Source organism: Arachis ipaensis, chromosome B09 (genome assembly GCF_000816755.2).
Source record: "Arachis ipaensis cultivar K30076 chromosome B09, Araip1.1, whole genome shotgun sequence".
Taxonomy (NCBI): domain Eukaryota; kingdom Viridiplantae; phylum Streptophyta; class Magnoliopsida; order Fabales; family Fabaceae; genus Arachis; species Arachis ipaensis.
In genome coordinates, this window is record NC_029793.2 from 106338026 (window position 1) to 106362876 (window position 24851).

The following is a 24851-nucleotide window of genomic DNA, read 5'->3' on the forward strand; positions in this document are numbered from 1 at the left end:
TAATTATTTTATAATTAATATTTTTTGTTTCTAATGAGTTTAAGTCTGATAAATAAAAGATATGCAACATCTCTTGAGTCATTAGTTAATATGCATAAGGGAGCAAGTCATTTGTTTCTGGTAACTAAAACCTAAAATTTAATGCATAGTTTGCCTTATTCCTGAGCACTTCAGCTTTGCTTTGCTCACTCTTTTGTTCTCATTTTGCTTGAAAAATTAAATATGTTTATTGATTCGCGAAAAAATTTAAGTATAATACTTTAATTTCTTTGCGCATTATTTTGCGTTTGACATAGAAAATAGGTAGACAGATTTTCAATGGCTTGTATTTTTGTTCGAATGGTTTCTGATTTTTAATTTTCCTATTTTCATGTTACGATACTTCTTTTTTAATCACAAATTCGTATTGATTTTTTGATAATATGTTATGTGCGTTAATCCTGATTATATTGACTTTTTAGTTAGTTTATTGAACTGACTTCTATTTATGTGAAATCAAATTGAAACATACAAAAATAGGCATTACTGTCGAGAGAACCCTCGAGCTTCTTGCTTTGCCCGATGATGGCATTTTTGAATCACTCATGTCAATAATTTATTTGAGAATATCAAAAATGGATAAAATTTCACTATCAATCTCTTACATACTATGCCTCTTTCTTTTCTTACTTTTCTATATTTATTTTTACTTATTTTTTCATTTTATTTTCTGCAGATGTCTTTTACTAGAAGTTCTAGATAAGATTTCACCTGGTCTGTCAATTGGAAACAAGCAACGAAGCCTCCTATACAGATGTCATTTGGAGAAAAGTTCATAACTGCAACCAAGTTATAAAGATTGAATTACAAGAAAAAAAATATTTGTAACAAAAAATTGTTACAAAAAATCTAAATTTTAAAACAAAAGGTATTTGTTACAAAAAAAAAAATGGCTGTTGCAGTATGCTTCGTTACAAAAAATTTTTGTAATAAAAAATAAAATTGTTACAATATAAAGTAATATTTTGTAACAATTTTTTTTAATACAAAAACTAAAATTTGTTACAAAAGTGATAACAATGTTTGACCTTTAAAATATTTTTCGTAACAATTTAAATTTTTGTGTCATAATATTTTGTTACAAAATACTACTTACTTTTGTAACATTTTTTATTTTTAGTTAGAAAAATAGAATATTCATTTTAAAATATTTAATTAAATAATTGATATATCTTACTAAATACGCTAACTTAACATTTATATAATATATAATCATATAGATAATTAGAATATCTTACATATCATTAAGATTCTTTTACAATAAAATAAGTTCTACAAATTCAACTAAACATAACTTTTTCTTAACATAAAATTGTATCATATTGAGTTTATGATTTTTGACTCTTCTAGCATATTTCAGTCAATATAAAGTCGAGCATTTTGGCATCAATTTTGTACCCTGCAATTATGAACAATGAAAACCAAAATTAAAAAACATCATATAACACTATCTTCATCAACACTATCTTCATCAGAGTAAAAATTAAGTTAGAACTTACAAGTTAAAATTAACTAATTCTTTAAGAATCTATTCTCAAAGTTTAAAATTAGCCAATCAAGAATGCAAATTATTAAGAATTGACAATTCAATATATAAACTCGGGCTAATTAATCATAATTCAATTCATTAAATTAACAAAACACAATTTTCACCAAAATTCTCATAACAAATATACTTGACTTTTTTCTTTTTAAGCTTTTACACTCATAAAGTTCCATAATAATATTTATGTCAAAACACAAGATAAGAACATTACAATAAGGGGTAAATTTTAATACGAAAAAAAACATTAAGGACGATTTTAATGGCAAAATAACAAGAGGGACGAATTCGATTCTGGCACTAAACTTAAGGGACCAAAATCGTACTTACCCCTTACAATAATTATCCTAATGAAAATCCAAACCTGAAAAGAGAAAGTTCCAAAGTAGCACACCATCTAAATTTAACAAAGCAGTGAAGCACCTGAACAAGTTTATGTTATTGCAGAAGCAATAGTGATACAAAGAGTTTGGAAATAGAAAAGTATAGCAAGAATGAAAAATTAAAATTGAATTAACTAAAATTGACAATGAGCAAAAAATGCTAATGGAATACAATGAGTATTAGGCTTATACAGAAGGAGACTATTGATAATAAAGCTAAAGGCTCCCTAACCAACTTCTAACAAACTGAATAACAACTTGACAGCTAAGCCATACTATCTTAAACTTTCTTGAACTCTAATTGCTCTTGCTTTTCATCACTAGCTTTAACAGCACCATTAAGAAAATTATTCCAGAATCATTGAAATCAACCATCAACAGTTATTCCAGTTTCATAAAGATTATAGAAATAAAAAGCTTAACAACAGAAGAAGCTGCAACAACGGTATTCTGTCCGAGTTCAAAATAAAAAGAATCAGCACCATAGCACCATCAATAACTCAGAATCAGAAAAATAAGCAACCAACAACTCAGAAATCAGAATCAATAGAATTAACAAAACTTAACAATGCGGTGAAACACTATCGCACCATCAACAACTCAAAATCAGAAAAATCAGTAACCAGCAAACAGGGGATATGCGAGGCTTAGTAGTGATGTTTTTCAGCAACATAAAACTTTACCTCCAAATATGATTTTAAGCACCAAAAAAATTTAGCTCTGTCATAATTTCAGCAACAAATTCAACTTTCATAAAAAAAAATTAAAAGCATAGTGATGATTTACAACAATGAAATTGAAAAAAAAAAGAATATGGCCGAAGGAAGCTCACCTCCAGGGACCAACTGACGGTGAAGGAAGTTGACCAACTGATGACCGAAGAAGATAACAACCACCAGCTGAGGGACTAGATGCTGGTTCTGTCTCCCGGTGACGGTAGAAACCAGCTCATTCTCCTCATCGCATTCTGGTCGGCACGGTGTGCATGGCGACGGCGACAGGTCCAATGGGTATGACAGATCTGGCGGCAACGAGAGTCCCAGCAGCGTGAAACGGAGGCTCGAACGACAGCGATGGTGGTTGGAACGAACGGCGATAGCGACAAACCTTCAGCGGCGGTGACAGCGTATGCAATGGTAGCTCGAGGTGATGATGGCGACGAGGACCACCACAACAACGACGGAACAGGACGCGACAGTAGCTCCCTCCTCGTGCTTGCTCTCTCTCTCCTCGACGGCCATGCTGGGATGACAGTAGGCGTTTAGCGACAGAGAGACCAAGTGTAGCACCCATACTATCAGAAATCACACTTCCGGCTGCGCTACTCTGATAGCAAGAAGTATTACGACTACTTTACATACTAAATATTAAAATAGGAGCCTGGGACTCGATACTGTATCGCTGATTCCTTTAAAAACCGGAAAATAAATACTTTATCTTAAGAAAAATACAAGCAGACATAGATTCATATACAAGACTCTTTCTATATTATCTTGTAATATAATAAACATATAAAACATACAACTCCTATCCCTCTTACAAACTTGTAATAACAAAGACGAGGGAAGAAAATAATCTAATTAATACAACAACATATAAACCAAACGCAGTATAACCCTTCTTAGTGCTTCTTCATTCAGTTCCTGAAAAGTAAAGCTGTAGGGGGTGAGAACCTAACCACACAGTCTCACCATGGAGTTTCAAAGTTGTCATAAGAAGATATTTAATAGGAAAATTGTTTTCAAGCTCAGTGATTATCATTGCCTTATGAATCTTTTAAAAAACCAATAGGTAATCCTTCAAAACCTTTTCAAAGAAACAATGTTTAATCTTTCAGAAATCCGAAACATTTCCTTTCTTATAAGAAAATCTCAATCAGAAACCAACCACGCAATCAAACAACACAATCATTAATTCAGCACCAAAGTTCAATCTCAAATGTAGCATGCCAGGGTGAACACAGGCAAGGCAGACAAGGAAAGCACAAGTAGGCAGCAGTTACAGCAAGTAGTTCAAGTAGCAGTTACAAACAGTTTAGCAGTTAGGCAAACCAAAACAAGTTCAAACTCAAGCAAAGCATACAAATGCATATGATGCATGCCTGTCCTATGGCTGATGAGGCTCATCTGTCGGTTATCCAGCCAACCCGACAAGTCTGAATTGTACTTAGACTGTCCCTCGACGTGCATCCCCAAGAGTCTATGCATAGCTTTTTCTCAAATAATTAATATTACTCAATGGGGGTAACATTTCCAAGAATTTATATAGTGCCCAGTCACACACTTACGTCGTAGGGTCAACAGAGTATCGAGTTTTCAACCTGGTACACGTGGTGGCAAGCCACGACACTTAATCCAGGGAACCTCGTATCTCAGATATATCAAATTCATAAGCCATGTGAATAATTCAAAGTTCACATCACAACATTCTCAACATCATAATCATTCATCAATCCAAATCTCATTTCCAAGTTCATTTCAAAGCCATATTTCAAATAAAATCCTCATCATCCTCTTTTCCATTCTGTTCGTTAACAATCTCAATTCCAAAACAAAATTCTTTCTTTGATAAACAAATCAATCTTAAAACGTATAATGCTTAAAAACAAATCTTTTTAATTAATTACTTTAAATAAAACTTCCAATTTTATAAAATTTCGGCAGCATCTCCTCTAAAATTCGGACATTGCCACCCTTTTGGGTCCCATCCAAACATTTCTCAAATATTTTCTCAACCATTTCCAAATCTCAAACATTTTCCAGAATTGAACCAGTTCCAATGTCAAATTATTTTGAAATCAACTAATTCTAACAATAAAACTCTTTTTAAAATCGAATCAGCTCAAATATTAAATCATTCATAAAATCAAACCAACTCACAATCAAACTGCTCCCAGAATCAATTTATTTTCATATCTCAAATTATTTCCAAAATCGTTTCATTTATATTACTAAGTAAACTCTAAAACCAAGAAAATCCACCTTTCTTAATAATCAAGTAAATGACATTCCAAATCGTTTTTTATCCACAACCACACACCACTCACGCAATCAAGCACTCAATAATTCAGTCCAACAAACCATCACATCCATAAGACAAATATAATCACAGAAGTAAATCTCTTTGCATCAATATCTATTTATCAAAACTCTGTAATATAAAATAGATTTTAAGAAAACCTCTACCTTGATACGCGAAACCTTAATCCAAACGCGTCAACTGAACTCGTTTCTCTCTGCCCAAAATTAGCGGCAACTGAAGCCTCTGCTCCGCTTGCTTTCCCAAAAGCAGAAACAGCCTCAATCGCTACATGTAAGCTCGGCTATTGATCCCTAACACATCAATATCGCAAAGACTTTAATACACGTAACAGTACACTAACGCAGAGGTTTTTCAAAACGTAAATACTTACTATAAAAGAACACAGAGCAGCAGCGATTTCAGCACCGGTTGGGCGGCTCTAATGGTGGCGCAGGACAAAAAAACTTGCAGTGACCATGTGATCATACATCCTGACATAGATAATCTCAGCAACCACCCTCACGGTAAAAACCAACTTAATAGACAAAGAAGCTAAAGCAAGCTTAGCGCTTACCACACAGATACCGACTTCAATGGGGTTCCAGGCGGCAGCGGTGTTGTCCGGCGACAGAGGCACGGCCAGAAGCTTTGGCAACGGCAGATCTCACGGGGATGGCACTGGCAAGATGAACGGTGACTGTGTGCAGCGGCTGGACGAGCGCGGTCCTCCCTTCCTCGCGGATCTCTCTCCTCTGCTTCACCCATGGACGACGACGCTGACAGCTGCAGCAACGGCGACAACTTCACGGTGGGGATGACAACGGCGACAGGAACCCGCGAAGACGACGACGAACGCGAGGTCAGTGGCTGGCGCGACGCTTCCTCTCTCACCCGCGAGCTCTCTCTTCCCTCTTCGCGAACGGCGGCGACGACGGCGTCTGGAGGTGGCGGCGTGACGGTAGCTGGGTGTCCTAGCGGCGGTGAGCTCTCCCCCTTCCCGGCGCTCTATTCCTCCCTCCAGATCTCCCTCTTCTCTCTTCCCTTTCACCCTATTCTTTCTTCTCTGTCTCCGTTTATCCCTCTCTCCCTCAACGTTTTCTTTCTTTTCTTTCTTTCTTTTTTTGCTATGTGCTGGGCCTGTTTGGAAGGAAAGGAAAACTAAAAGGGGTGAGGCGGTTGAAGGGAAAGGGGAAATTAGGGTTAGAGTGATATTTTGGGGATTTAGAGTTTTGGTAAAAATTAAGTATAGGGATAGTTTAGTAATTTTAATAAAATTGGAGCATAAAGTATTAATATTTGAAAAACTAATTTAATGTCTAAAATTACTTTAAAATACTATTTGTGGTATAAAAATACTAATTGATTCTCAATAAATTACTCCAATTGAAAATACACGGTAATATGATTAATTTTCTTTATCTTTAACTTATAGTATTAAATGATATAGATTAAATTATCTAAAACCAAATCATATAAAATTCTTATTATTTCATAACTATCAATTTTATAATTTAAATATAGAAAATAATTCAATAATTATAAAATTAAGTAAAATTCTAATTAATTATCAAAACCTGATTTAATTTTTGATTTAATTAACTTTAATAAAATAATTTCTAAAAATAAAATTTCTAATGAATAAATGAATAGAAATTAATTCATCATAAGATTTATTTGAAAATTCTGAGTCTTACATCCTACCCACCTTATAAAAATTTTCGTCCTCGAAAATTGATACAAAATAAAAGAGATTTTCATATTACTTCTCTTGAACTTATTTAAAGAAAAGGCAAAAAGTTCTCAATATATATACTTATAGTTTCAAATACCAGTATTTTCATATAAAAATATGAAGGGTATAAGTATGATGTGAAACAAGGTTACAAGATAGGCTTGATGCATAAAATGATGTTTCAAACATGTGATGGTAAAACAAAGCGATAAAAGGTTACAAAACGGGTTAGAATTAAAACAACGTGCTTAGCGTTCGCATTTGATCTCACACCATCTTCAGAGATTCAATTATTCAAACTTCAACTTAACTTATTCCCTCCATCCTCAATCGTACTTCATCAAACAACTCATCTGAGGGTTTTCAACCTCGTCAAACACTTTGCAAATCTTAATGGTCACAAACCCAACATCAACAAAATCCTTTCACATGAAATAAGGTTCCACAACTCCCTGCAATGTCGTACATTTACAAATTTCACCTTTTGCATCCACCAAACGTACCCTAAAGAATTAATGTGTCGTTTACTAAGTACAATAGGCACACAAGATACCAAAACTATTCTCGAGTATACTCAGAAGGATAGTAGACCTTAGAAAAAAAGAAAAGTAATAAGAACCGTGTTCACGAGAATTTGAAAGAATTGTTGAAATCACAATTAGACAAGGATAAATAAGTAATGAAGAATGTTGGAAAAAGGATCAACTGATAACTTTAAGGGTAACTCTTGAGTCGAAGGGATTCGATAGGATCAATAAGATGAAAAACAACACAGTATTTTGAAACGAATTCAAGCTGAATCAAGAAATATGAGGTTTACAGAAGAAGAATATCCAAACCAAAAACAAAGTTTATAGAACTCAAGAGTATGGTTTAAAAATATTTTCAAATGCATTGTTCGTAAAGAATGGAAAACTTAAGGGGAAATTATTTCATGTTCTGAAAGATAAAATGGATAACAAACATCTTTCAAAAGATTAATAAGCGTAAATGTGGCATTATTTCAATATAAATTCAAGTGGAAATAGATTACACAAACTTTGTAAATGGAAAGATTAATTTGGCTAAGAGCTAAATTGTATTTTCTCTTTTTCAAGCATGTATGAAAACTACAATCTTATTGGAAGAAAACTTGACATAAAGTTTTACTCATAAAAGAAAAGATGATGCATTACAATCGAACAGGTTTAAATTACATACAGAAATTTTCAGAGTATAAAGTAAAGGAGTGTAGGATGAATTGAAAGCGATTTTATTAAAACTTTAATAAACGGTTATATCACCCCAAAACAAGTTCAAATCACATCAAAGAGAGGCACTGCTCAAGTAAAGCAATTCAAAGTCAGGGACAACTTTGTATAAGAATAAATAAAAAGGTTTAAAACAAGACTCCAATAATATACTTGAAATCACAACTTTATAAGGATGTTTAATAATATTAAGATGCGCTAAAAAAGGAACTCAATAACTTAAAAAGTTGATTCAAAACTTAAATTTCTCCAAAAGAATTCAAAACTTCTTCAAAATGGCTCAAACCACCAACAATTAAGAATGGTCAAAAGTCATGAAGTATGCCGGAAGGAAGAATCAAAATGCAAATAGGAAAGAATTTTAATTTCAAAAAAATCTCCAATAGAAACCATAGAGGAAAACAGGGCAATTGCTTACAAAATTCAAGAGAATCATCAAAAACGTAAATATTACGTCATGTTAAAACAAATTCAAGTCGAATTAGATTATGCAAGATTTGTGAAATGAAAATTATTTATGCTAAGGATAAAATTTTTCATCGAAAACTTTGAAAGACTTTTTAGATAATCAAATAAGAATTTGCATAAAAACATAAGCTAGGAAATCAAGTTGTAATCCTAAGAAAGAATTTTAAATTTAAGAACTTTGATAGGAAGAATCAAGATGAAAAACGGTACTTTTATTTAAAACGGATTTGAGCTGAGGGAAAAAGAAGACTAAAAATCAATGGTGGCAGTTACAAAGAATGGATAATCTAAAGAAGGAATGAATTCATTTTCTCAAAAGAAATACAAAAAGTTTAAATAAGGTATTACATCAAAACAATTGTAGTTAAAATAAAATATGCAAAGTTAATAAAATAAAATTTAATTGGGCTATGAATAAAATTTTATTTTATTTTTCTTTAATATTTTTTTTTAAGAATCTTGAAAAATACTCGGATGTAAAATCACATAAGAATACGGTTAAAAATTGTGATAAGGTTGAAAATAAATCAACTTGTAGTTAATGAAGGAAATTCAAAGTAGAAATTGTTTTCTATAGAAGATTAGGTGAAGTTTTACAGATAAACAGATTTAAACCATATAAAGAAATATTTTAGAATCCATGTAGGAAAGTATATGCTAAATTTAAAGGTAATCTTATCCAAAAATTTGAAGGATGATTGGGAAACACAATTAAGTAAGAAAAAGATCAATTCAAAACTTTTCCAATCCAAAATAAGCTCAGATTACGTCAAGGGGATACACAGATTACGTAGAAAAATTCAAGGTCAGGATTTATGATGCCAAGAATTTAGAAGATAATCAAGAATATGGTAAGTTTAAGGTATACATTAGACATGAAGCAAAAGTATCAATTTACAAAGTTAACTTAGTTCAAATCATAATTTTCAAGGTTCAAATCGCTCAAAATTTAAAGATCATGCATTATGCCAAAACAAGTTCAAGATCAGATCAATGAGCACAGGATTCTTGAAGAAGAGTATAATCAATGGTAAAGACAGATGTTTTTAAGACTCAAACAAATTTTTAAGAATACAATCAAGTAAGATTGTGGACTAATAATGAAATACGGTCGGAGAATGATCAATCATGGTTCAAGAAAGGAATCCGAGTCAAAGAACTTCAATGAGATAGTAAACAAAAAAAGATACGATATGCCAACCTAAGCAACATAAACAAGAATCATAAATCGAAACCAAGCACGAAAAGCGAACCCTAGCATCTGCGAACCACGTGACTCGCATTACCGATTACTTATCAATTCCTTTTCGCCTATAATAACCTATTAACTTTTCCGTTCACATAAGCCATCAACATTAAGTTGGCCAGACTTAACATCAACAGATATGCAACGGTAAGCTAACAATGTTAATTAATAGGCAGCCATGTGCATCAAATTCTAATTCTCGTTATTCAAACAAGACCTACTACATGACAGACTCTCAGAGTATGCAATTGAAGCATAATCAGTCCTTTTCCAAGGCTCTACAGAAAAGACCACTCTGATACCATAATGTAACACCCTCACTATAAGAAATCACGCTTCCGGCTGCGCTACTCTGATAGCAAGAAGTATTACGACTACTTTACATACTAAAAATTAAAATAGGAGCCTGTGACTTGACACTGTATCGCTGATTCCTTTAAAAACTGGAAAATAAATACTTTATCTTAAGAAAAATACAAGCAGACATAGATTCACATACAAGACTCTTTCTATATTATCTCGTAATATAATAAACATATAAAACATACAACTTCTATCCCTCTTACAAAATTGTAATAACAAAGACGAGGGAAGAAAATAATCTAATTAATACAACAACATATAAACCAAACGCAGTATAACTCTTCTTAGTGCTTCTTCATTCGGTTCCTGAAAAGTAAAGCTGTAGGGGGGTGAGAACCTAACCACACGGTCTCACCATGGAGTTTCAAAGTTGTCATAAGAAGATATTTAATAGGAAAACTATTTTCAAGCTCAGTGATTATCATTGCCTTATGAATCTTTTAAAAAACCAATAGGTAATCGTTCAATACCTTCTCAAAGAAATAATTAATCTTTCAAAAATCCGAAACATTTCCTTTCTTAAAAGAAAATCTCAATCAGAAACCAACCACGCAATCAAACAACACAATCATTAATTCAGCACCAAAGTTCAATCTCAAATGTAGCACGCCAGGGCAAACACAGGCAAGGCAGACAAGGAAAGCACAAGTAGGCAGCAGTTACAGCAAATAGTTCAAGTAGTAGTTACAAACAGTTTAGCAGTTAGGCAAACCAAAACAAGTTCAAACTCAAGCAAAGCATACAAATGCATATGATGCTTGCCTGTCCTATGGCTGATGAGGCTCATCTGTCGGTTATCCAGCCAAACCGACAAGTCTGAATTGTACTTAGAATGTCCCCCGACGTGCATCCCCAAGAGTCTATGCATAACTTTTTCTCAAATAATCAATATTACTCAATGGGGGTAACATTTCCGAGAATTTATATAGTGCCCAATCACACACTTATGTCGTAGGGTCAACAGAGTATCGAGTTTTCAACCTGGTACACGTGGTGGCAAGCCACGACACTTAATCCAGGGAACCTCGTATCTCAGATATTTCAAATTCATAAGCCATGTGAATAATTCAATGTTCACATCTCAACATTCTCAACATCATAATCATTCATCAATCCAAATCTCATTTCCAAGTTCATTTCAAAGCCATATTTCAAATAAAATCCTCATCATCCTCTTTTTCATTCTGTTCGTTAACAATCTCAATTCTAAAACAAAATTCTTTCTTTGATAGACAAATCAATCTTAAAACGTATAATGCTTAAAAACAAATCTTTTTAAATAATTACTTTAAATAAAACTTCCAATTTTATAAAATTTCGGCAGCATCTCCTCTAAAACTCGGACACTGCCACCCTTTTCGGGTCCCATCCAAACATTTCTCAAACATTTTCTCAACCATTTCCAAATCTCAAACATTTTCCAGAATTGAACCAGTTTCAATGTCAAATTATTTTGAAATCAACCAATTCTAACAATAAAACTCTTTTTAAAATTGAATCAGCTCAAATATTAAATCATACATAAAATCAAACTAACTCACAATCAAACCGCTCCCAGAATCAATTTATTTTCATATCTCAAATTATTTCCAAAATCGTTTCATTTATATTACTAAGTAAACTCTAAAACCAAGAAAATCAACCTTTCTTAATAATCAAGTAAATGACGTTCCAAACCGGTTTTTATCCACAACCACACACCACTCACGCAATCAAGCACTCAATAATTCAGTCCAACAAACCATCACATCCATAAGACAAATATAATCACAGAAGTAAATCTCTTTGCATCAATATCTATTTATCACAACTCTGTAATATAAAATAGATTTTAAGAAAACCCCTACCTCGACACGCAAAACCTTAATCCAAACGTGTCAACTGAACTCGTTTCTCTCTGCCCAAAATTAGCAGCAACTGAAGCCTCTGCTCTGCTTGCTTTTCCAAAAGCAGAAATAGCCTCAATCGCTACATGTAAGCTCGGCTATTGATCCCTAACACATCAATATCGCAAAGACTTTAATACACGTAACAGAACACTAACGCAGAGATTTTTCGAAACGTAAATACTTACTATAAAAGAACACAGAGCAGCAGTGATTTCAGCACCGGTTGGGCGGCTCTAATGGTGGCGCAGGACAGAAAAACTTGCAATGACCATGTGATCATACATCCTGACACAGATAATCTCAGCAACCACCCTCACGGTAAAAACCAACTTAATAGACAAAGAAGCTGAAGCAAGCTTAGTGCTTACCATTTCTTTACAAAAACCAATACAATTTATAACAAAAGAAATCATGTTACAAAATATTAAAAGGTTTTCTAACAAACTGTTATGTTATTACAAAACATTCCTATTTTGTAATTATAACTAATTTTTGTTACAAAAAAACAACAATTTGTAACAAGTTGAAATTGAAGCATTTGTATCAAAAATTTTGTTCAAGTTTTAGGGGTGGTAGTGGGACGAGTAGGGGCGGGTTTTTGCCCAACCCCCACCCAACCCTTCTTAATTTATTATTCATACAATGTCAAATAACATAAAATTAAAAAAAAAACAATGTTTGAACATTAAACAAATTTAACACCATAATCAAGAAATTACAACCGTGAATATAAATGGGTCTTCAATTTATTATTCTTGGTCACTTTCTAACTTTTCGTCATCATTAAAAGTTTGAAAGTCAATATTTAAACCTGAAAATTAAATAACATAGTAATTAACAAATTAATTAGTACAATGTAAAAAAATAACAAAAATGAAAATCAAACTCAACATTCACATATGAACCCCTTGTCATTCTTCTTTTTTAAAGATACACCATATAATCGTCACCCAAAATATGCCTGTATCTTCCTTCTCTAGTATTACTAGCCATGAAATAATCTTAAAAACACCTACATTAGAAAAATTAAGAAAACTAAGCAAATCATATATAAAACGCCTATTGGAAAACTAAGTAAATCATTGCAACATTAGCAATTAGATGCACTGCCTACACATATATAAACAAAGAAAAAACACAAAAGCCTAAATCTCAATAACCTATATAAACTATTGCAACATTAGTAATTAGACCCACTGATATAAATTATATCATTTCAGAATCCCACAAACATAATCAAATACCAAAATTGTAAAACCCCACAAATATAATTAAATATCAAAATTGCAGCACAAATTCATAACTTCACAAGTGCAGATTCGGTCATTCACAATGTGAGAGAGGGGGAACTTACTTGGGAACATAGAGAGACAGAAGAGGAAGACTGCAACGCAATCAGAGGAAAGGGGCTCCGGTGACAGGCTCCTAAGAAGCTACAACAACCACAGGCCCAGTAGATTGAAAAGAAATACTGAATATCAACTTCAATAAAAACGTACTAATGGTTAAAGTTTATACTACATTATTTCTAGAAAAAAAAAACATATAAATCATAATAATAAAAAACATAAAAATATATAGATCAAAAATTAAAAATCCTACCAAAATTCATACATCTTTCAGCCACAATAAAAACATATATCTATAACAATATATAAAGCAGATACGAAAATTTGGTATCTAAATCTGTTTTTCTATATTACCCCTATTTTTATAAAGGTTAGTTTGGTATCCAAATCTGTTTTTTTTTATTTTACCTCTATTGTTATAAACTAAAACTACTTAACATTCTGTAACCTCTCCATTAACCGACAAAGAGTTTCCACTCTCAATCGTGAAACGGATTAAACTCAAACTGCTCACTATCAATCATGAAAAAGATTAAAAAACTTAACTTTTAATAATATAAAAATTAAACATAATAAATATAAAAATTATTACTAAAATATTTTATTAAGCATTTTGAGTAATATTTTTATAGTAATACTTTTATAGTTATAGGTAATATATAATAGGGATATTGGGAATTTGGTATCCAATTCTTATTTTCTATTTTACCCCTATTTGTATAATCTAAAATTATGTACTCAGTCATGTTTTGAAAACTCTCCATTAACTTACAAGGGAGTTATGCAACTGCTCACTCTCAATCGTGAACAGAATAAAAAACTCCTCCACTTGCAATTGTTTGCTTTTCTTTTTGTCTTCATACCTTATGTTCTGAAAGAAAAATAAAAATGGTGAATTCAACAAATGAGCAATCACGTCAACGTCGACCTACTTGGACAAAATATGCTAGGTGAAGAAGACAGAAACATGACCGAAGAACAAAGACAGTAATACTTGGCTAGAAGAACGTGTAACTTATCGCGAGATGATTCGACAAGGAAAACAAGTTGTCATGTCAACTAATACAACTCCTATTTCAACTCCAATGCCAAACACAGGTGGAGTTACCTGATTAACTACAAGTACAAACAAAGACAGCAATACCTAGCTAAAAGACGTGTAACTTATCGCGAGATGATTCGATAAGGAAAACAAGTTGTCATGTCAACTAATACAAATCCTATTTCAATTCCAATGCTAAACACAGGTGGAGTTACCCGATTAACTATAAATACAGGGGTAGCCCGATTAACTACAATTAGACAAATGGCCAAAGCCACCACCCATAATCAATTTGATACAGGTAACATAAAACTTGACATAGATAATGATAACTAATTTTCTTTGTTATGAACTCAATTAGTCCTTAATATCTATTTTCTACCTTTTGAAAAATACAGTAATGGAAGTACACGATAATATAACTAGCACAAGTAACAGAGTTTCTAATAACATCGTTGGTTGGTACTCAGTACTCTCATATTCTATAACAAAACTAATCAAACTAATATACATGATTTATTTTATATCTGAGTACTAATGTTTAATTTTAGATAGAAAATTATACCTACACCGACATATTCCTTAATCAAGCAATACATTAAACAATATATAAAGTTATAAAGTAACAATATAAACGTCAAAATTAAAGTTTGGAGTTCAACTTTTTCAGATGCATGCTTAAAAAATTTATTACGTAAATTAAATTTAATGATCAAAATAATAACAATGGCGATATATGTAATTTTATCGTTACAATATCAACATTAGAATAGATAGTTTTGTTCACTAATTTTAACAACTAATGACTAAGGCTTAGTTTGGTAAAACTTTTACTTTTCAAAAGTAGCTTATAAAAGCTAACTTTTAAAAGATGGCTTTTTAAAAGTTGTAGCATTTATGTTTGGTAAATCAAATTAAAAATTGCTTTTAATAAATACAAGCAACAACAATTGCATTTGGTAAAATAGCTTTTAAAATTTAAAAATACTATAATAGACATAAATGCAAGTATTAAATTTGAAAATTAGTTAACATGTGAGGTTATATTAGACTTTTAAATTTTGAAAAGCACAAGCCAACTTTGAAAAGCTCTATCTTAGGTGCTTTCAAAAGTATCCGATCTTTTAAAAGCTGCAAGCACAAGCACATAATCTTTTTTATTTACCAAACACAAAATAAGGTGCTTGAGCTTTTAAAAAGGACAAGCACCTCTTCGAAAAGCTTTACCAAACCAAGCCTCAAATTTTTAACAGATAAATTGATATCTAAAGAGCTCATCAGCATATTAAAAGAGATAAGCGAAAGGAACTTGAACCTCTGCTTTACCCAACAGGTATGCACCAACTACGATTCACATAAATTATAAAAATTATATCATACATCCTTAAAATATATCATTATTGATTTTTTAAGAAATTATAGTTTGCAATGTTTATATTTACTTTGAAAAAAAATTCAAAATTTGATTTCTTTAAATTTCTCTATCAATTTTATAATTTTAGAAATAAAATTATAAAAATTAAAATTTTAAAACCAATAAAAGGTAGAGGTATGTCTTATTTGGGATGTATTATTACTTAATTCTAAAGTAATATATAAAAATACTACTGAAATATATTGTGATACATATATGCAATAAATTATAGGAAACATAATTTCAACCGTTATGGAGTACATGGAAGGATGAGTAATCAATTACATCAATGAGACTAATCAACAATAAAGTAAGGATTATAGCATTAATGACAGTGACAATTGCATTGATGATACATATTTTTGTTTTAGTGTTATTGATCAAACGTGAAATTGACTCAGGTTCATCCACTCAAAATTTATTTTATTGGTTGGGGAGGTACAGTTAGGGATGTCAACAGGACAGGGCGGGGGTGGGGGATGCTTCCCTGCTCCCTATCCCTGCTCCCAAATTTGCTCCCCGTCCCCATCCCTGTTTCCCGCCGTGGGAAAATATTGCTCCCCATCCCTATTTTCCACAGGGTCCCATTTCCCACGGAGACCCCATTCCCCATCTATCTGATAGTTCTAACTAATTATTAATTTTCATATAAATAGAGCTGCAAGTATCTATCCTATACAAAAACATCAAGATTTTATACAAAAAGTCTAAACGACAAGATGGTAACTTCTTTTGAAATGACGCAGTGGGAGGACGTAACGGCGAGCCAGAGGACAGAGCAGTGGACGAGGTGGGAGACGCGGCAACAGAGGGGAGAATGGACACGGCGGCAGAGTTACGGAAAGGAACGCCGCAAATAGAGAGCATGACTCAATGAGGGTGATGGCACGGTGAGGTGTGATGATGCGGTGAGAATGGAGAGTGGCGAGGAGGTGGCTGCAGAGAGGTTGGATGGAGTATGGAGTATGTAGAGCGTTAGGAATCTCTGAATTAAAGAAGGGTTATGTAAATGAGGATTAGGAGTTTTGGGTTTATATATATATATATATATATGTTTTGGATTTCAGAGATTAGTGGGGATGGGACGGGGATCACCGCTCGGGTCCCCGCACCTGCCTCGGGGGAATTTTGTCCCCCGCCCCATCCCCGCGAAAAAAAATTTTCCACAGTTGGATCCCCAATCGGGGCAGTCCCCACAGGGATTTTCGCGTCTCGGGGAGTTTTGCCATCCCTAGGTACAATTAAAGCAGACAAAACTCAATTATGAAAGATGGTAAAAAGAGAAATATTAGATCAAAAAAATAAAAGGTAATGCAATAAACTTTTATTACATAATAAATATTTTTGTCTATTTCGTCCTATATACCAATTATGTTAAAACTTTAACTTTTTTTTCAGCCATGAACTTAGAAGAACACAACTAACTCATTTCGATACAAAACAATATCATTGCAGGTAATTGTTATTAAAATACCTAACAAAAAAGATGTAATATCATTTAATTTACATTTTGTCAATGATAAACAAGGATTAATGTCATTTCTTTTGTCCTTTCAGAAAGTTCAATGCAAAACATGATATCACAATTCTACAGGTTTTAATTGAATTCTTCTTTATAATAAGGAATAAATTTAATTGAATAAACCTGAAGCGTTTATATGGTTATTTTTATGGTAAACAAAATCTGATAATTTTTCAAGACGCAAGAAGTTATTGACAAGGAGATGTATGATGAATTACAAAGGATTTTTTCTAGGTACACAATCTTTGTATTCTCCTAATTTTTTCATTAATTCTTTTATAGTTTGATATTTAAAAACGAAAAAAATAAGCATATTCATTTCTTCTATCCTTCTACTATTTGTAGGAAAATGAAGGCCTCTTCAGATTTAGAATCATATTTTGGCCTACCACTTAAAAAAGAAGAAGACAAACATGAATATCCATGATATTTAGACAAAATTAATCTTTTGTAAATAAATAACATGCATTTTGGTTTATAGATATACCCTTTTTAAATTAGGATAACATTTTTGTCGTTATTTCTTGAACTATACCTTTTTCTGATAATATATACATATATCTTTATTGTGTGCTTTTATAATTTAGCATTTTAAAGGTTTTTTATAGTAATTTTACTCTCAACAAAATATCATATAAATAAGGATACGTTAATTTTAAAATGATAAAAAAATACTTATCTGACAAATTTGAAGGGTGAATGATATATTAACACCAACATTCAAATATGATATAAATAAGATCACATCAATGTTAAAATTAAAAAAAGGTGATCTAATAAATTTGAAGAGCGAATAATATATTTTAAAAATAAAATTAATTTTTTAAAAAACAATAGAAAAGCGGCTAAACGTGCCTGTTGAGCTGCTAGTATTAGTAAAAAAAATTAAAATAATTAATCTATCAAAAATTGAAGATTGAAAAATTAAATTAAAACAGCAATCCTACCACACCAAGAAAATAGAAGCGCATAGTAGGCTGTAGAAGAGGAGCTTGATAGGCGCGGAGCTTCTAGTCACAGAGGAGCTTCTGATCACGCCGGCAAGCAAAGTATTAAGGAGGGGTGAGTCGGGTGACGTCAATGACACATGACGAGCTGTGGCGAATCGCGACTAGCAAGCGCGGAGAGCAACGGCGAAGCTAGGCGAACGGCGAAGCTAGGCAAACGACGACGCAGTAAGGAGGAGGTGATACATCAACGTCGGCGAATGGTGGAAGGAGATGAGACTAGCAGTGAGCACGATATAGTGGCGAAAAGGGGGAGGTGAAGCAGCGTGATAGAAGAAGAAGAAGATTAGAAGAACACGGAAGTTATAGGTAGAGGATGGAGCCATGGAGGCTTCAGATTTGGGAAGAAGAAGTGAAGAAGAGTGACGGCTAATTTTTTTATTTATATACACCGGGACGAGTACACTCTAAATCCAATCCTGCCCTGCCCTGCCCAGAACAGACCTCGCCTCGCATTGGGTACTGTGGATTCGGATACTACTGCCACCCTATTGAAATTTCATTAATCAATTGTGCTGACAACGATATTGTGCAGGGGAATAACAATCTCCAACTAAGTCCAATCCTCTACTTTAAAAGCTACTTAGATTCTCTTTTTCTTCATTCCTGGAATATCTTGGTGGATAAATGTACTCATTTTGCTGTTGCTTCTTTCTTTTTGATCTGCCAACTAAAATATGAATTTAGATTGCTCAAAAGTTGAAATCTTTGATTATCGTTTATCTTCCAACTTATTTCTTTGATTGTTGTTTATCAATCAAACTATGGTATTATTTTTTACTTCTTTATTTTTTTTATGTATAACTGTTGTTGGATCTTAATAGACACGATCATGTTAAATTGAACTATGAAAACATTCAAACAAATTTATTCATCAAAATGTCATATATTGAAATCATGACCAATGTCCTCAATCTAAAGAAATAGTTTTAATGCAAAAAATAACCATTTAAGTTTATTTTTCAAAGACTTCAAAGCTTTGCAATTTGAAAATTGCTAGCTATATAAGTTCATTTAAGTTCTTTTATTTTGTAAGTTTATCCAGCTTTCTTTAATCTCTTTTCAAAATTCTTTCTTAATTTTTTATTTACTGTTCATTCCAATCAATTGTTAAAGTGAAGCTCCTTTTTTGGTTGGGAACTAAGACAAATTTTCATTGTAAGGAACATGATTGATGAGCGGATAATTTATACGCTTTTTGGCACTGTTTTTAGTATGTTTTCAGTATGATTTAGTTAGTTTTTAGTATATTTTTATTAGTTTTTAATTAAAAATTACATTTCTGGACTTTACTATGAGTTTGTGTGTTTTTCTGTGATTTCAGGTATTTTCTGGCTGAAATTGAGGGACCTGAGCAAAAATCATATTCAGAGGTTGAAGAAGGACTGCTGATGCTGTTGGATTCTGACCTCCCTGCACTCAAAGTGGATTTTCTGGAGCTACAGAACTCCAAATGGCGCGCTTCCAATTGCGTTGGAAAGTAGACATCCAGGGCTTTCCATCATCATATAATAGTCCATACTTTGAATAAGGATTGATGATGTAAACTGGCATTCAACGCCAGTTCCATACTGCAGTCTGGCGTCCAGCGCTAGAAACAAGTTGCAAAGTGGAGTTCAACGCCAGAAACACATTACAAACTGGCGTTCAACTCCAAGAATGACCTTTCCACGTGTAAACTTCAAGCTCAGCCCAAGCACACACCAAGTGGGCCCCGGAAGTGGATTTCTACATCATTTACTTAATTCTGTAAATCCTAGTAACTAGTTTAGTATAAATAGGACTTTTTACTATTGTATTTACATCTTATGATTTTTAGTTCAACTTTGGATCATATTGATCACGTTTGGGGCTGGCCATTCGGCCATGCCTGGACCTTCATTACTTATGTATTCTCAACGGTAGAGTTTCTGCACTCCATAGATTAAGGTGTGGAGCTCTGCTGTTCCTCATGATTTAATGCAAAGTACTACTGTTTTATATTCAATTCAACTTATTCCGCTTCTAAGATATCCATTCGCACCCAAGAACATGATGAATGTGATGATTATGTGACGCTCATCATCATTCTCACTTATGAACGCGTGCCTGACAAACACTTCCGTTCTACATGCAAACAAGCTAGAATGAGTATCTCTTAGATATCTAATACAGAGGACCGAGTCTGAGATATTAGAATCTTTGTGATATAAGTTAGAACCCATGGATGGCCATTCCTGAGATCCGGAAAGTCTAAACCTTGTCTGTGGTATTCCGAGTAGGATCTGGGAAGGGATGGCTGTGACGAACTTCAAACTCGCGAGTGCTGGGCGTAGTGACAGACGCAAAAGCAGGGTGAATCCTATTCCAGTATGATCGAGAACCTCCAGATGATTAGCCGTGCCGTGACAGAGCATTTGGACCTTTTTCACAGAGAGGATGGGATCTAGCCATTGACAACGGTGATGCCCTATATAAAGCTTGCCATGGAAAGGAGTAGGAATGATTGGATGAAGACAGCAGGAAAGCAGAGGTTCAGAGGAACGAAAGCATCTCTATACGCTTATCTGAAATTCTCACCAATGAAGTACATAAGTATTTCTATCTTTATTTTCTGTTTATTTATTATTATTATTATTCGAAAACTCCATAACCATTTGATATCCGCCTGACTGAGATTTACAAGATGACCATAGCTTGCTTCATACCAACAATCTCCGTGGGATCGACCCTTACTCACGTAAGGTTTTATTACTTGGACGACCCAGTGCACTTGCTGGTTAGTTGTATCGAAGTTGTGACAAATTATGAATTAAGATTAGAGCACCAAGTTTCTGGAGCCATTACCAGGGATCACAATTTTGTGCACCAAGTTTTTGGCGCCGTTGCCGGGGATTGTTCGAGTTTGGACAACTGACGGTTCATCTTGTTGCTCAGATTAGGTAACTTTCTTTTCGTTTTCTTTTCACAAAAAAATTGTTTTCAAAAATCTTTCAAAAAAAAATTTTTTTTCCCTTTGTTTTCGAAAATTTAATTTATGTTCTTCAGAATTTTTAAGAATGAATTCTAGAGTTTCATGAAGCATGTTGAAGCCTGGCTGGCTGTAAAGACATGTCTAATTCTTGGACTGAGGCTTCCACTTATAAGTATATGAAGTTGGATGAAGTATCAGCTGTTGTATGCTTGATAGGTATCTGCTGAAGCTTGGCTGGCCATTGGCCATATCTAGTATTTTGGACCGGAGCTTTCACTGAAAGCTTGGTTGGCTAGTGAGCCATGTCTAATTCCTGGACTGAAGCTTTAGACTAAGAGTGCATGATTCCTGGAATTCATATTAAAAATTTTGGAATCCTTATTTTTCTTTTTCAAATAAATTTCGAAAAATAACAAAAAAAAATTCATAAAATCAAAAAAAAATTCAAAAAAATATTTTTGTGTTTCTTGTTTGAGTCTTGAGTCAATTTTTAAGTTTGGTGTCAATTGCATTTTTCTAAAAATTTATGTAATTTTCGAAAAAAAACATGCATTCATAGTGTTCTTCATGATCTTCAAGTTGTTCTTGGTAAGTCTTCTTGTTTGATCTTTAAATTTTCTTGTTTTGTGTCTTTTCTTATTTTTCATATGCATTTTTCGTTTGTTAGAATCCAAGCATTAAAGATTTCTAAGTTTGGTGTCTTGCATGTTTTTCTTTTCTTGAAAATTTTCAAAAATAAGTCTTGATGTTCATCTTGATCTTCAAAGTGTTCTTGGTGTTTATCTTGACATTCATAGTGTTCTTGCATGCATCACATGTTTTGATCCAAAATTTTCATGCATTGAGTCAATTTTGTGTTTTTCTCTTTCATCATTAAAAATTCAAAAATAAAAAAAATATCTTTCCCTTTTTCTCTCTTAAAATTTCGAAAATTTGGATTGACTTTTTCATAACTTTTTAAAATTTAGTTGTTTCTTATGAGTCAAATCAAATTTTCAATTTAAAAATCTTATCTTTTTCAAAATCTTTTTCAAAAATCATGTCTTTTTCATTTTTCTTATTTATTTTCGAAAATTTTAAAAATATTTTTCAAAAAATCTTTTTCTTAATTTTATATCATATTTTCGAAAATATCATCAACAATTAATGTTTTTGTTCAAAAATTTCAAGTTTGTTACTTACTTGTTAGGAAAGATTCAAACTTTAAGTTCTAGAATCATATCTTGTGATTTCTTGTGGGTCAAGTCATTAATTGTGATTTTAAAAATCAAATCTTTTTCAAAACTAATTTCAATTATATCTTTTCAAAAATATCTTTTTATCTTATCTTTTTCAAAATCATATCTTTTTAATCATACCTCTTCATATCATATCTTTTTCAAATATCTTCTCTAACTTCTTATCTTCTTATCTTTTCAAAATTGATTTTCAAAATTTGTTTCAACTAATTAATTAACTTTTTGTTTGTTTCTTATCTCTTTCAAAACTACCTAACTAACTATCCCTCTCTAATTTTCGAAAATTATCTCCCTCATTTTTCAAAATTCTTTTAATTAACTAATTATTTCAAATTTTGATTTTAATTTTATTCCCCCTTTAACTTTCGAAAATCACTAACTCTTTTTCAAAATTTATTTTCGAAATTCTCCTTCTCTCATTTTATTCTATTTATTTATTTAATTACTAACACTTCTCTTCATCTCAAATCACTGCTCCTATCCTCACCCTTGTGTTTGGATTATCCATTCTTCTTCACTCTTATTCCCTTTCTTCTTCTACTCACACAAAGGAACCTCTCTCTACTGAGGCAAAGAAGATCCCTATTATTATTTTCTGTTCCCTTCTTTTTCATATGAGCAGGAGCAAGGACAAGAACATTCTTGTTGAAGCAGACCCTGAACCTGAAAGGACTCTGAAGAGAAAACTAAGAGAAGCTAAATTACAACAATCCAGAGACAACCTTACAGAAATTTTCGAAAAGGAAGAGGAGATGGCAGCCGAAAATAATAATAATGCAAGGAGGATGCTTGGTGACTTTACTGCACCTAATTCCAATTTACATGGAAGAAGCATCTCCATCCCTGCCATTGGAGCAAACAACTTTGAGCTGAAACCTCAATTAGTTTCTTTGATGCAGCAGAACTGCAAGTTTTATGGACTTCCATCTGAAGATCCTTTTCAGTTCTTAACTGAATTCTTGCAGATATGTGACACTGTTAAGACTAATGGAGTAGATCCTGAAGTCTACAGGCTCATGCTTTTCCCGTTTGCTGTGAGAGACAGAGCTAGAATATGGTTGGACTCTCAACCCAAGGATAGCTTGAACTCTTGGGATAAGCTGGTCACGGCTTTCTTAGCCAAGTTCTTTCCTCCTCAAAAGCTTAGTAATCTTAGAGTGGATGTTCAAACCTTCAGACAGAAAGAAGATGAATCCCTCTAAGAAGCTTGGGAGAGATACAAGCAACTGACCAAAAAGTGTCCTTCTGACATGCTTTCAGAATGGACCATCCTGGATATATTCTATGATGGTCTGTCTGAATTAGCTAAGATGTCATTGGATACTTTTGCAGGTGGATCCATTCACCTAAAGAAAACGCCTGCAGAAGCTCAAGAACTCATTGACATGGTTGCTAATAACCAGTTCATGTACACCTCTGAGAGGAATCCTGTGAGTAATGGGACGCCTCAGAAGAAGGGAGTTCTTGAAATTGATACTCTGAATGCCATATTGGCTCAGAATAAAATATTGACTCAGCAAGTCAATATGATTTCTCAGAGTCTGAATGGAATGCAAGCTGCATCCAACAGTACTCAAGAGGCATCTTTTGAAAAAGAAGCTTATGATCCTGAGAACCCTGCAATAACAGAGGTGAATTACATGGGTGAACCTTATGGAAACACCTATAATCCCTCATGGAGAAATCACCCAAATTTCTCATGGAAGGATCAACAAAAGCCTCAACAAGGCTTTAATAATGGTAGAAGAAACAGGTTTAACAATAGTAAACTTTTTCCATCATCCACTCAGCAACAGACAGAGAACTCTGGACAAAATACCTCTAATTTAGCAAACTTAGTCTCTGATCTATCTAGAGCCACTCTAAGTTTCATGAATGAAACAAGGTGGCCATTAGAAATTTGGAGGCACAAGTGGGCCAGCTGAGTAAGAAGATCACTGAAACCCCTCCTAGTGCTCTCCCAAGCAATACAGAAGAAAATCCAAAAGGAGAGTGCAAGGCCATTGATATAACCATCATGGCCGAATCCAAGGAGGAAGGGGAGGACGTGAATCCCAAGGAGGAAGACCTCCTGGGACGTCCAGTGATCAACAAGGAGTCTCCCTTTGAGGAACCAAAGGAATCTGAGGCTCATTTAGAGATCATAGATATTCCATTAAACATCCTTATGCCATTCATGAGCTCTGATGAGTATTCCTCTTCTGAAGAGAATGAGGATGTTACTGAAGAGCAAGTTGCCAAGTTCCTTGGTGCAATCATGAAGCTGAATGCCAATTTATTTGGTAAAGAGACTTGGGGAGATGAACCTCCCCTGTTCACCAGTGAACTAAATGCATTGGATCAACTGAGATTGCCTCAGAAGAAACAGGATCCTGAAAAGTTCCTAATACCA

General features: G+C 33.2%; 2 long non-coding RNA genes across 2 annotated transcripts; one reads left to right on the top strand and one right to left on the bottom strand.

Moving 5' to 3' along the window:
* LOC107616935 lies at positions 5170-6063 on the bottom strand. The gene is made up of 3 exons (XR_001614710.2): positions 5561-6063; positions 5378-5477; positions 5170-5297 (listed from the first exon to the last, which is right to left on the bottom strand). It is a non-coding gene; the product is annotated as an uncharacterized LOC107616935 (long non-coding RNA).
* Positions 6013-16769, top strand: LOC110266708. Its single transcript, XR_002354206.1, has 3 exons — positions 6013-6114; positions 8995-9002; positions 16760-16769. It is a non-coding gene; the product is annotated as an uncharacterized LOC110266708 (long non-coding RNA).